Source organism: Chelonia mydas, chromosome 10 (genome assembly GCF_015237465.2).
Source record: "Chelonia mydas isolate rCheMyd1 chromosome 10, rCheMyd1.pri.v2, whole genome shotgun sequence".
Classification (NCBI taxonomy): Eukaryota; Metazoa; Chordata; order Testudines; family Cheloniidae; genus Chelonia; species Chelonia mydas.
The window spans coordinates 52,348,463-52,363,358 of NC_051250.2; the positions used below are offsets into that span (position 1 = coordinate 52,348,463).

Here is a 14,896-nt window from a genome sequence, read left to right on the forward strand (position 1 = left end):
GTTCTATTCCTGGGTTCTGCTGGTGACCTGCGGTATGACCTTAGGCCAGTCACTTCACCTCTCTGCCCCTTTTGTTTCTCTTCCCACCTTTTGCATTGTCTGTTTAGATTATAAACTTATCATGGCAGGGACTGCTTCTCACTAGTGTTTGTACAGAAGCTAGCACAATGGGAGCCTGATCTCAGATGGGGACTCTTGGTGCCGCTGTAATATAAATGAAGGTTTCATTTTTGCAAAAAATCTGGGGTAGAAATCTTGGCCCATTTGGCCTTGTTGTCACTAGGAAAAAAGGCCTGTTCTTACCTTACATTAGCTAATGTGTGGTAGACAAGGCAGTTTATAGCTTTCATGCATATTAGCAGGCCAACCTAAAAATGGGTGAAAGCTATAAACTGCCTTTATTAGAAATGTATTAGGTGTTAGTTACCTCGGGGTAAGAACACACCTTTTTTCCCTATATAAGGCGCCCCCATTGAAGTTGATGGCAGCACTCCCATTGATTTCAGTAGGGCCAGGATTTCACCTCAGTTTTGGATCTCATATTGGGTTTGTCTTGCCAGAAGTAATGTGTTATAAAAATGGGCTATTTCCGTTTAATCTGACCTTGCATCAAGAGAGGTACTGGAATTCTTCCTTGGACCTGGCCATCATTTAATAACAGGCTGGCTAGACCCAGCTGCATAGAATTCGGACTTTGAGTCAATGGAGGCCTTACTCCTTTTTGATAGAGCAACAAACAACCTTTTCTTTAAATAAATAAAAATAAATGAAGAATAAAGGAGAAATCATTCTGTCTCTAGTTAATCCTGCAGATCAATTGTTACCCCATCACCTCACAACTGCAGGTAGACAGTTTTGGTTTAGGCAAAACTATTTTTGCTCATTATAAGGGTAATTTATTTAAGTAAATTGGAGATCTTAGAAGTTTTCTCTATGCTTGTCAGAGTTTATATTGGATGCAAACTGACGGAGCCTACAGGCTATGGGGCTAATCATAGAGGAAATCACCTAAGTGGGTTTGTTAATTTTCTTGGTTCCCTTGGTGATCTGTCTGCATAGCATGAAGTTCTTCAATCTGACTCGGGGAACAGAAGGATATTTTTTGCATTGCTGACCGTGACAAGGGAGTGCAGGTTTTGAAATTAGGAGGCATAGAAAGTTGACAGGTAAACAGAAAAGAAGGTAGAATGTCTGGGATTCATTGCCTGCTGCTAAATCTTCAAAGCAGTTATTTGAAATGTACATATTTCCTTGTTCCTCCTAGGCAGAAATAAGCTTTTTAAAAAATGGAGAGCATGGTTGAATATAATTGTGCTTAGTTTAAAAAAGAAATTGAAATGAATTAGCGCAGCGTTCAATAGAAAAAAACAGAGAAAAAAATCACCTTTTCCATCAAATTTGATAAGATCTAAGAGAGTTTGACGTTGTCCCTTTTTTAGATTCATAAAACACACTGTACTTGCAAAGTGGCATTTCATGGAGGTTGCAAGGCAAATTCAGCAAGTTTAAATGAAAGGAATTTAATCTCCTCTTGCATGCAAATGGTTTGGAGTTGCAATGTTTGCAGAGTCCTTTGTTTGTGTCCCAGTGATTTCTGGGCACAGGTTTTCGAGGTGTCTGGAGCCAGTATTTTATAAATGTGAAGTGAATTGAAATATGCTACATGATGCACTGCACCTAGTATTATACTTCTAGAGAGTCATTCAGGATAGTCTTCAGCAAACACATACGGAACGTTTAGAGCGTCAACAAGTCTCTAAATTGGAGGAAAGTAGCAGTGTATTTAGCCGTCACTTCAAATTGTTCTTCCTAGACGGACATATTGTTCAATATTAAAGATTAAAACAAAAGCAAAACATAACCAAGAGCTCTGTTACTATAACTCTAAATGTCATGCACCCCATACATAAAGTATTTCTCAGTTTAATTATGGAACTTCTGGATTTCAAGAAATCCGTTACAGATGCAGGAGGGATGGCCCTCCAGGGATAGATGTAAAGATGTTTCATGCCAACGACAAGGAATTGTTGGGGATACTAATTGCTTTGAAGGATTTAAAAAAACACAAAATAAATAAAGGACAGGGAAAAAGTCAGCATGATGTAAGGAAAGAAAACAAAAGATGATTTGAGTGCTGCCAAGCAAAATAGTAGTGGAATGGGATCATTTGGTGCATGCGTGTGTGTGTGTGTGTGTGTGTGTGTGTGTATAATATATATATGAATGATACATGATGGTGAGATTTAACGGTTTTATCAGTACTGCAATTTTTTTTCTGAAACGGCAGAACCATTTGAGCTGAAACTCTTCCCCTCTCGCTTCTCTGCGCTCCCCTCCAAAAAAAAAAAAAAAAAAAAAAATTCTAACCAAACCAAACCAAACCAAAAATCAGCCTGAGGCAGACACCCAGTATGGAAAATTTCAGTTTGAATGGTTAATGTTTGACAAAGTTTTAAGATCTCTTTTCATTTGCTTTTAGGGAGCTTTAACTATAGATGATGTCTGCACCACCTATAATTCCTCCCCTACTATACCACTGCTTCTCTTGGCAGCTCTCAGACCATCTTTTGTTCTCAATCTTTGTATCAAACCGACCTTTTTCTGGGTGCTGAGAGTACCAGAGAGACCGGCCACTCTTTTTATCTTTCACACTAGTCTCCACAACAATCCCATGTGTATGTATCGTCACACAGAGACGTGAAATGCAAGTGATACACTGAAAATCCCTGTAAGAAGAAAGAAACTGATGAAACACAATGATTTTTGGGATATACTGAAGCTGTCAGACTTCACCATGCAGGGAAGGTAGCCTTGGAGTTAAAGGGTAAATGGCATGAAGGGAGTTAGGTTGAGTAAGGAGCTGAAAGCAAGTGAGCCAGGGTTCCCCTGTAATGGCCCTGATGTTACTGAACAGCAGATGATGCTGTGCACAGCTTGAGGTAGCACTTTGATTTTCTTTTTGAGGAGGAGAGTTACATGCTCAGTGGGGAGAGGGATGAAAGATCACATCTCACCATTTTTGTGCATTTGGAAGGATTTACATTGGCTGGCTCCAGCATTACTGTTTGCCAGGGTTCATCTTCTCGAGTTGTCACAGGAGGAAGGAATGTTGGGGCCCATTTACCAAGGGCCTCCCTTTTCACCTGTGGGAAGGAAACTTCGTTGTAATGCCCACTCCTGCATCTTACCCAGAAACCCCCTGTCACAAAACTAGTTAAAACTTACTTTGCCAGGTTTCAGGAGTGGCTGGATTTTTACAGAGATGGCACAAATTTTAGATTCACATCCCAACTTCCCTCGAGTTCAGGGTGATGTTATGGATCCAGCGTTTTTGTTCAACTCACTAAAAATATTTTATTTATTTATTTATTTATATTACCGTAATGCCCTAGGAGCTTGGATACAAAGATCCCCAGTTGGAGTCTATTTGGAACTGGGCCTTTTAGTTTAAGCCAATCTTTATTTATTTTTTTCATTTTGCAAACTAAATGTAATTCAGGGGTGGTGTGTGAGAAAAGGTACAAGCATAATGTCCAGAGAGCTGTTTGGAACTGAAAGATCAGTCTGCAGCTCCCACAACTGATAAATGTATCAGTCAGCTTCATCAAAGAGTTTGTAAACAGGTAGCCTTGACTTGCAAACTCTGTGTCCTGTGGGAAGACCCTACTTTATTCCAGAGTGAACTAAAGTAGGAGTACATGCTTCTCTTCCCTAGACACCTTTTACTGTTTGGGGTATTTGACAAAAAATAACAGTGAAAAACAATGTTCAATTATATATGTAATCAGTGCACCTTTAGCAAGTACTCTATGAGGTAAGACTCCAAAGCTGGCAATAGTATTAGGGGATTAAATGAACCACTGCTGAGGATTTGGCTAAACCCCAAAGGTTTAAATTGCTCACCAGAACAAGGGGGGTGCTTCGTCACTGCCCCAACACATTCACACAGAGACAGCATTGCACACTTGGCAAAGTGGATCATGGAGTGTAGGTGATTTTCCTCTGACTCAGGCATGGTACACTGCTGAAGGCAGAATACAGAATTTATGGATCAGTGGTCTGATTCAGACTAGCAAATTCTAGGTTCCTCCACTCCACTCCAGTTGGCTGCCCATTTGTCAGGATATAATCCTAACTATTCCACAACAGGATATATTATACCACAGAAGGCAGAAAGAAACAAAATAAGAAATTTTGAACTTTTTAAGCTTGAAAACATGCTGGTTCAGAGTCATAGTCCAACGTCTTCATCTGCATTTTGCCCACAGTTTTGCGTCACAGCTCCAGGAGGACAATTCCAAAAGTCTTGCAGCTCCCAAATCAGAGCTAGCTTCTGCCAGATCAAGGGGCTGAAGGCCCTTCTGTATCCTTCCTTCCCCCCCATTAGTGATCAAATGTCTAGATATTGCTTTTGGAGCTGATTAAAAACACTGAAACCACAGTGTAAGATTTTAAGAGGGTAGCTGGAGTGGAGCGAATCCCTATGCTCCTCTCTGCTGCCATTATCAAAAGAAATGAGCTGTGAGCAGATGCTGTCAAACTATGTCCCCTAAAAAAGCCCAAATGACATTTTCTTCTTTTCCAGAGGAAGAACTTTCTCTTTGTACAGTGTGTCAAGTTCCAAAGCCTCAAGCCTTGGCTGAGCCTAATGCCAGTGTCATTAAAAGAATCTGTTTTCAGTTACTTATCTATTTCTGCTTGAATGTGGGGATCGTTCTCCTCATGTCTGTTCATTATCCTCTGCGTGTCTGCTCGCGTCTGCTGACTTTCCCAAATTAGTTGTGGCTTGTTCCTAGAGATGGGGATTTGTTAGGGTGAGCTTTGTAAAAATGCCTTTGGTGTTCTTTTAACAGGGGGGGAAAAGAATAAGAGAAGAAGAAATCCAAAAGGCAGCCAGAGATAAAGATCACCCAGTGAAAGGATAAAAATGAACAATGTTTCCTTCAGCGAGCCTAAAAATACAGTACTTCTCTCTCACATGTGCTTTAGTTATTGAAATAACAACTTGATTGTACAATGCCAGAATTATTATGGCCTCAAGAAAATACAAAGTCCTGGAACTTTAAACAAGATGCCAGGTCAGAGGAAACATAACTTCAAGTTTAAATTAGATCCAATATTATCTGTAAAGAAATGTGTGTGTGTGTGTGTATAATATAGAAGGAAGTATGGTCTGGTGGTTAAGGCATTGGGCTGGGACTCAGGAGATCCTGGTTCTGCAACAGACTTCTTTCATGACCTTGGGGCAAGTTGCTTAATCTGTCTATGTCTCAGTTACCTGGCTTTTTTTTTTTTTTTTAAAGTAACATGAGAATGAGAATTCTTTGCTAATTCATGGGGGAGTGGTGAAGATAAATTGATTGTAAATGAGATATTGGATTTATTGCTGACAATAGCCATGATTTACATGGAAAGAGACCGAGGAAAGGATGTGGAACTGACGGAGATGGGGGTCGGGGGAGGAACAAAGAGTTTGAATTTTCTTCCAGTGAGAGATTGAAGGATTGAAATCCGGTTTGCTCCGTTCATTACAGATCCTATCGAACCCTTCGACACCCCATTAGGAAGCTGCTTATGCACGTGCCCCACTACAGCCATGTGAATAGTTTCACTGGTTGCAAAAGGATCTTTACTCACAAAGAGTTGGGCATGTGCTTAAGTAGTTGCTGAGCTGGAGTGCCAAAGAGCAGGAGTTTACCCACATGTCCTGGGTCCACATTTCCCATCCCCACTGCTGTGTGACAAGTTATGTCCAGTGGCATGCTGTCCAGTCATACCCTGTGTCCTGCACTTTCAGGTGAAGTCGGGTGATACAAGGCACTGTGGGCTAGCTCCTCAGCTAGAGTAAATCAGCCTAGCTCCGCAGAAGTTAATGGAATTACACTGATTTACATCAGCTGGGGCTCTGGCCCTATATAAATAGAAAGTAACAGCTCATTGGTTAAAGAACAAATTACCTCCCAATCATATTCGCTTGCAATTTCTTTTTCTTGACTCTATTGTAAGACTTGCACTGTGAAAGTGGTGGTTATTTTATCAAGTTATCTCAAAAGATCATCCTGCTCAGCTAGAAGGGGAGATCAGAGGAGCAGGTATGCAAGAGGCTTTGGTGTGGTTTTGGGGGAGGAGGGGGCCGTTTTACACTTTAATGCCAGTATTTCCTAAATGATTTCAAGATGGGGAGCGGTGTTCTCTGAGGCAATGACTTTATTAGTTCACTGACGCAATAGTGTGCGTATTGTGCTAGCTTATTCAGCAAAGGACTTGGGGAGGGAACCTTGGAGTGGTTTCAATTTCTAGATTATTTTTTTTAAATCACTATATCCAAGTAGACAATGTTTAGGCATAGCATGTTTCTCATGTTTCTCAATCCAGGCTGAGGGCAGGTCTACACTAGAAGCATTGATGCAGCTGCACCGATATAGCGCGTCCGGTGAAGATGCTCTGTGCCAATGGGAGAGCGCTCTCCCAACAGCATAATTACCCCCACGAGAGGCAGAAACTATGTGGGTGGGAGATCGTCTCCCGCTAACACAGTGCCAGTGTGGATAGCACTGAGATCACTGTAACTTGCATCGCTCCCGGGGGGAATGTCTTTTTCACACCTCGGAGCGACATATGTTAGATCGACTTAAGTGGTAACGTAGTCCTGCCCTGAGATCATAAAGCAACATATCCAGCTGAAAAAAACAGGCTTTCCTAATGGCAGACACTGCAACTAATTGTTCATCCTAGGTAAGGATGAGCCCCTTTTTACTGTCTCTCTGATGATGGCTTTTTGTTTCCTGCTACAAGCAAATCTAATTTGCAAGTGAAAAATTTCATTATAACCGAAGTTGCCTGCAAGGGAATTAAAGCCCAGCACATTCAAAAGAGTTCCGCAGAACATTCAATTGCCTTTTAAACAAAAGATTTACGATCCCAATTCGCAATTAAAATAACAATTGCTCTTAAGTGGTGCTTATTATTTTTAAAAGGGTAGACGTTACAACAATAGAAATTCAAAGGGAATAAGTCAGCTTGTGAGCAAAACATACGTAAGTAATTGGCAAAGCTCACTTAATATTTCTTGTTTGCTATCCAAGAGCTATTCACAATGCCACTGTAACAGTATGTTGTTGGTACAACAATGCTGACAGTTTTCGGAGATGAAAAGGAAGAGAATGGAATAAATCACACACATTTCACCACACTGTCTGATAACACTGCAAGACTGAGCACGGCTAGTACCTGTGTTACTCCAAATTGTTCTGTTATATTAATTAATCCTTTCTCTGCTGACCTCTGCTGCAGTTTCTGTACAATAGCAGGATGTGGCTTGTTGCCCTTTGAAAAGATGAGGCTACAGTAGATGATACCTCTGGTGTATGGGGCAGCATAGGAGATGCACTGTATCCAGTGCACCATGTAAATTAAGCAACATAAAATTGGTTAATATATGCTGTGGGGGCTGGCACTCCTTGTAGTAGGTGTACAGCCTAATGGATAAAAAGAAAAGGAGTACTTGTGGCACCATAGAGACTAACCAATTTATTTGGGCATAAGCTTTCATGAGCTACAGCTCACTTCATTGGATGCATAGTGTGGAAAATACAGAAGATGTTTTTATACACACAAACCATGAAAAAATGGGTGTTTATCACTACAAAAGGTTTTCTCTCCCCCCACCCTACTCTCCTGCTGGTAAGAGCTTATCTAAAGTGATCACTCTCCTTACAATAAGAAAAGGAGGACTTGTGGCACCTTAGAGACTAACCAATTTATTTGAGCATGAGCTTTCGTGAGCTACAGCTCACTTCATCGGATGCATACTGTGGAAATCGCAGAAGACATTATATACACAGACACCATGAAACAATACCTCCTCCCACCCCACTCTCCTGCTGGTAATAGCTTATCTAAAGTGATCATCAAGTTGGGCCATTTCCAGTACAAATCCAGGTTTTCTCACCCTCCGCCCTCCCACAAACAAACTCACTCTCTTGCTGGTAATAGCCCATCCAAAGTGACCACTGTCTTCACAATGCGTATGATAATCAAGGTGGGCCATTTCCTGCAGAAATCCAGGTTCTCTCACCCCCTCATCCCCCTCCAAAAACCACACACACAAACTCACTCTCCTGCTGGTAATAGCCTATCCAAAGTGACCACTCTCCTTACAACCTGCATGAAAATCAAAGTGGGCCATTTCCAGCACAAATCCAGGTTTTCTTCCACCTCACAACAAACCCACTCTCCTGTTGTAGTGATAAACACCCATTTTTTCATGGTTTGTGTGTATAAAAACATCTTCTGTATTTTCCACAGTATGCATCCGATGAAGTGAGCTGTAGCTCACGAAAGCTTATACTCAAATAAATTGGTTAGTCTCTAAGGTGCCACAAGTACTCCCTTTTTTTTTTTTGCGAATACAGACTAACATGGCTGTTATTCTGAAGCCTAATGGATGATATACATGGAAATCTCTGAAAGACGTACCGTGACTGAGAGGACAGTCTGGTCAGATGAGGCGCCCCCAGGGGCATGTCATAAATACACCTTTCCAGTTTTGTGTGTTATATATTTTTCTAAATTTAAAAAAAGGAAACTATGCAGAAGGGTGTTAGTTTTTGTTTTATTTTTCGGCAATAGAGCGAAACTGGTGGGTTAGGAGCACATTTCACCCAGAAGAAACTACTCACCTGAATTAGGATTTCTTACTTATGAGCTGTCGTGAGATTTGAATGCTTCAGAAACTGGGTAGTGACTGGTTGGGGAGGACATTGTAATTTCACATGATATAGGGCCCTGTCTTGCACATGGTGTGAGATTCCCCTCCAAACACACACGCTTCAAAAGAAAAAAGATCCTTTTATATCCTTTTAATTTACTCTGACTTGTAATAAACCATGCAGTCAGCAAGTCAAGGTTATGACTGTTAGTCTGCCCTTTGAGTTGTAATGTTCTGCATCTGTGCAACACAACACAGTGGAGAACATACAAAAGGGTCATGGAAATCTAGGTGTAGGTTGCTGAAGAAAAGGACTAGGAATAATAGGAAAGTGTAACTGCTTCCTGAAGATACAGTACTCTGTATCAGAGCCACCTTATTGACAAGGAAATGCTCTTGTACCTAACAAAAAAAAAACAACCCAGCATTGGGGAATATAATCTGTTCCAGAGGGTGTTAAGATTTGGATATATCTAGTTTGAGGTATATAGAACTATACTTTAAAACATTTATTGTATGTTACTTCAAAGATCTTGGAAAGACTCTTGTTCAGGAATACAGAAAAATTCCTCTCAGAATGTAATCCTCTAACTCTGTTACTTTTAGTGGCCTCTATTTCTTTTTGCCATTATCTGGAAACCTCCAGTGACTGACATACATGAGTCCTGCTTTCCTGAACAATCTCTACTCTAGAGATACACCCAGGGTTAAATTTTCAGTTTGTTTTAGCTCAGCATTTCAGTGTGCTTATTTTGTGTGCATACCTGTTTGCTTTGCAGAGCGTTAGGTATCTACTTTTAGAAGGCCATGTTTTGCAACATTGCACTCATTGGAAAAGAGAAGTCTTAACATTTTATTTTATTCTTTGTTCAAGAGGCTCTTTTTTGACCTATAAATTTAGGAGTTTGCTGAGAAACTGACTCTAAAGGAAAACAATGTGTGCACAGGTAGGAGATCTAAACGGCTTTTGGTATGTTGGTTTCTATAGAGAGACAGAAAAGGGCTCAGGAAGGGATAGCATTACAAGGTTTCAAAGGCAACTGTCCTGACTCTAACCTTTTTGCATATTTAATATTATGCTGTGGACTGCTTTGTGTAGACAAGACAAAATATTGGTCTTGCTTTTGTCCTCAAAGGAGCACTTTGATTCCTTACACCGTATTTCCAGTGAGGTTGCAAATTGCTTCCACTGTGATGCAACCTTGGTGTGACGGCACTTTGGATGTCTGCCCTAAACCTATTATGAATTTATATTTCCATCTGGAGCTCAGACTTGCAATGTTAGGCTGCCAAGGCTGTATTCAGCGTTGGTTCCATCAAGCAACAACAGTCCTTTAGTTATCTGATCAAAGAAATGGATGGACCACTGAATTATATAGACTTACCTGATGCTGTTTAACGTCCACCTGTCCCCAGCAAGTAGTTGTTCAAAGCTTTAAATGTTTACTGTTGAGCTTTGAACTCTAGTCCATTCCTCAGGCATATGAATTATATACCTTAAAGGAGGGAAACCAGAGTTGAAAGGTTAATAACGAAAATCTAACATTTTGTTTAATCTCTGATTACCTTGTGCACGCTCCTGATCTTAGAGGCTGCCATCCAAATCTCCTCTAGCTGCACAGTTGCCATCTGGCTTTCTCCTGTGGTTTTACCACCCAAGCAGGAGGGGAGCCTGTTAGGAAACACAGTCCAGTTTCTGACCAATGGGAGTTGAGACATAGGTGCTGGAACTAGGGGTGCTGCTGCACTCCTTGGCTTGAAGTGGTTTCCAGCATCTACAGGATTTACAGTTTGGTTCAATGGCTCTCAGCACCCGCACTATACAAATTGTTCCAGCACCCCATGGCTTGAGCCTTTTACCCGTGGCTTTGTGAAATGCCATATTTCATTCCTCTCCCTCTGCTCTTACTCTGTATCCAGGATTGCTCTCTTCTGACAGAGTACAGCTCTAGCTGTAGAGAGAGAACGGCCCATTTCTCCCAGGTTTATGTTCATGGGATGTCACAGTCTGGTTGACAGCAGGAATTAGGCTTTCTCTAGAATTCTGCATCCTGTCACTTCGGTGAGATGGGGGAATTGGCACAGTAGCAACGGGAAATGACCTGCTAGAGTTGCAGTCTTCACTGAAGTGCCTGCCAAGGTATGGGTGCTGTTTCTAAATTCAGGTAAATGACCCTTCCAACACGAGAGAGGGCAAAATTGTTCAGTGTTGTAAGGGGGCTCCCCACATGCCAGTGTTTCTTAATACCACTAAACCACGCATCTGCCAATGCTTTCCCTGTACATTTAAAAGTTAATTTGTGTAAGCCACTATTAAAATCATCCCAACTGCTTTTGCGAGCCGATAACATTACCGGTGGGTAGATCCAGAATAGCACGGTAATGCTGTCCATGTGCAAAGACAAAACTGAAGATTTTAGTGGCAACCCCTTCTGTAAGCGATGATAAGAACAAAATACTGCGGGTCTACTATCTACCGCTAAAAACTCTTCATACTTCCTGAACTCTAAGCGCATTACTAAGTATTTCATATAAGAGCTACAAAAGAAAAAGTATGTTAAGACCAACTTTATATCTTATTGCTTTAATGTAAATTTACAGCATACAGAGTAGCAGACCCTTGAGGGACTACAGTAAAGACAAGAAGGGCTAACTGAATTGTATGCATCATGCGTAGTGCTCATTTTGGAGCTGTTACACTGCATTCTGAGAACTCTTTTAACAAAAAATATGTACAGTATGTTTTCATATGATGTTGCATGGGGATTTTACTTTACCTTTGGAATTATGGTTTCATAATCAGTGTATGCAAATCAGTCACTAATCTGGGATGGTTTTGACTAGGCATTTAAAAATACTGAGAGCAAGTATTTCATAATTCATGAATAGCTGTTCAGACCCTGTGTGAAATGAGCTCCTTATCTTTCTCCACTTCTTAGCAGACAGGTGTTGGCATCACAAGAGCCATAATCATAACTGGGTATTACTCAGAACCCTAGTTTGTTGTCCCAGCAGAAGATCCAAAGGTAGGTAGAATGGACTGCCCCTTCCATTTCTAATTGTGGTTCCTCTAAATCAGAGTTGAAGCACGTTATTGGGACAGTAAGAGGGAATCTTGCACTGCCATTACTCATGCTATATGTCCTGAGTCAGTAAGTAGTGGGCTTCGCTGTCTAGCATTGTCATTCTGTCACCTTTCCTGAGCACTGTGCGTTTTTTAAAAATGAAATAGGAAATCAAAATAGAAAATATTTAGAAATAATTGTGCATAATATTCTATTGTGTGGGTATTTGGCAAATGCAGAAATATCATCGATCATCAATGATTAAAAATTCTCTTTGGAAGAACTAGTCCATTTAGAAATGTTACCCCACTAGGAAACCAGGCAGGTTACCATCATGCCGGGGAAAAGCCATATTTTCCCACTGCATGTGTAAGTGACAGGTATTGTTTTGGAGATGGAACAATTAGCATTTCTAACCACTGTCTGGAAAACATGATTCATTTTCAGAGTATTGAAATCTCCCTTCAGCTTCGCTGCTCTTCCCCTTCACTGGAAAGCCAATGGCTTTTCCTATTCCCCTGGCATTTCAGCTGTTCCATCTCTAGTAAGTAACTGCAGCTTGTGCTGCTGTCAGTTTTGTTTATTTCTTGACTGTCTATTTACACATCTGTCTTATTATGGCACTTGAAGTATGACTAGGCAATTTCTTTCCTTGTGAAAAGTGGAAATGCTTTGTCTTTGTTTTATAAACACTGATTGTGTTCTTTAGCACTGAGGATTGCCATCAACTTTATGCTCTCAAACTCCTCTTGGGAATAGAGAGTTTTTAAAGCTATTACATTCTTCTCTTTTATAGTGCCTTCAGCCTTAGGAGCTCAAATCTCCCCCCCCCTCCCCCCCCACACTAAGGAATTAATTTTTTTGGTGGACAAGGGAAGCATTATCCCCATTTTGCAGGTGGGGAAACTGAGATACAACAGTATTAAGTAACTTGCTCAAGGAAGTTTTTGGGAGATCTACTAAACCAGCTGGATAATGGAACCAAACACCATCCTTTCTTTTGTATCATAGTGTCTCTCTTCCTTTGACTCAAAAAGAAATCTATATCGATACATGTAGTTATATCTTTGTAGTGTGTGCGTATATGTATATTTACTGATAGCTATAATAATTTACTGTATGGCATTGCAGGTGGGATTGGAATCCTCACTTGACCACTGTACAGTTTACACTTTTATAAGGCAAGCACAGCTCTCTGGCCATTTGCTTTAAAGAGACGTCTGAAGCAGAAAGAAAATTCTGCAGAAAGCACACAGAGTGGATGGCGTATAGCTGACTTGCATGAAGAAAATGTTCCTTCACCTCAAATAGCATTGCAGGTTCTCAGTCTGATTACAATGAGCTGCACACTCTGTCCTAACACTTGGGTAGAGCTGTTAGCCTTCATGTTAAATAGGAATTTCAAGTTTGGTTTAATAGTGTTGGGAGTCAGCATTATCCTAGTCCTGCAGGAATGGATGTATGGAGCTAAACAATATAGGTGACTATACATTTACCATTGCCATGGCAACTTCAGATGATGATTTATTAAGCTGCATTTTTTTCACATTCCAGACAATGCATTTCTGTTGGTCTGAGCTCTCCAGAGAATTTTTTTCTTTCAGCTCCCCAGAGAATTTTTTTTTGAAAGTACAGAACAATGGGGACACGTTTATAGCTACCTTTTGGCAGGAAGGGGGAGTCATTAGTTGTTGCTGTTATTAGGTCATTAATAAATAAATTTGTAGCAGTCAGTTGGTTATCACTTACAACTGCAACACAAATCCACTGACTCTAACATAGCAATTAGGAATAAAGGACCAAACAAAGAGAAACAGTGTCAAAGAGAGTATTAATAGAACATAAGACACTTCAGGAACAGAGAGAGACCTTTTGGCCCAGCTCGGATGTTTCATTTTATTGATCTCCAGCCCTCTGTCCTGCTTCCTTTCCTATGTATCTGTCTCTTCCAGCTTAAAGCTTGTGCTATCTGTTTCCATAGCCACCACTCAGCTACTAATGCCATGTAATTATTAACTACAATAGTGTCATGGCTGTTTGCCAGCCTGCAAACATGCACGGGAAGAGCTCCATTGAGCTCAGTGGAACTTCTTGCATGCTTAGTGGTACTCATGTGCCTAAGTGTGCACAGGGCTGGAGTCTTGGTGTTCTCAATGACCATAGTGGTCAGAGCAAGCCCTCCTGCAACAGTGTTTGGGGAAGAAGGCAGCAGCCTTCTTCATGTCTGTGCCCTAGTATGCACTCCATTCACTGCCTTCCTTTAGAGGCAAGGCTACTTTGCTCACTCTGGTGTTCCAGCCAGCTACAGCCCCAAATAAGGCTCCAAATGCAAATGCATTTGTCTTAGACAAAATGATATTTTATATTCAATTGTACAGACACAGAGAGAAACTCCATGAAGAATAAAGGATGGTGGCTACCTGACCCAGAGAAATTACATGAGCTTACCAATAGAATGGTCTTCCTTTTAGTGACAGAATATTGAAATATTAACTGGAGCCTCCCATAGCAGAAAAGCATTCTTTCCCTCTCTCATATTGAAGAAGTGTCCCGCAGAAAATCTCAGTAGTGTCCCATAGTGTCAGTATCCATTGGAGCAGAACCTGCTTTGTGGGTGGGTTGGCTCTTGAAGTCCAAGACTCTTAAGAGCATTAGGACATTACATCATTTAAACATTAGACACTTCTCTTTAAAAAAAAAAACATTTCAAAGGGATTTTTTTTTTCAGGTACAGTAGTGGTTCTCAGGCAACTTGTTTGATGCATGTCTTAACTGGTGAGGTGGGTATCTCGCAAACAGCACTGCTGGATATCAGTAAATTTTGTTTAAATGCACATTATTTAAATAGATCAGGATAAACAAAAAAATGTATTACTTGGACCTACTTGTGACAATTATTCTTGTTTATGCCTAATTTTATTATTCTTTAAGTTATGCCCCCTGCCAGGTGATAATTGTGCATTTATATGTCTGTTTATGCCTGTGTATGTGTAGACAGATAACATAGTTTCTTTCTGTATCTAATATGTTGTTGTTTTGGCTAGCCCCTCCTGTTAGGAAGTGGCAGAAGCACAGCCTAAGGCTACCCAGATATATTCTCTAATCACATTGAAGTTCTTTC

At 40.7% G+C, this 14,896-nt stretch overlaps 1 protein-coding gene across 2 annotated transcripts in view; it reads left to right on the forward strand.

Annotated features, from left to right (window-relative positions):
• The window catches only part of RORA (RAR related orphan receptor A), a 539,784-nt gene that overhangs the window by 96,208 nt on the left and 428,680 nt on the right, over positions 1–14,896 (forward strand). The window lies entirely within an intron of this gene.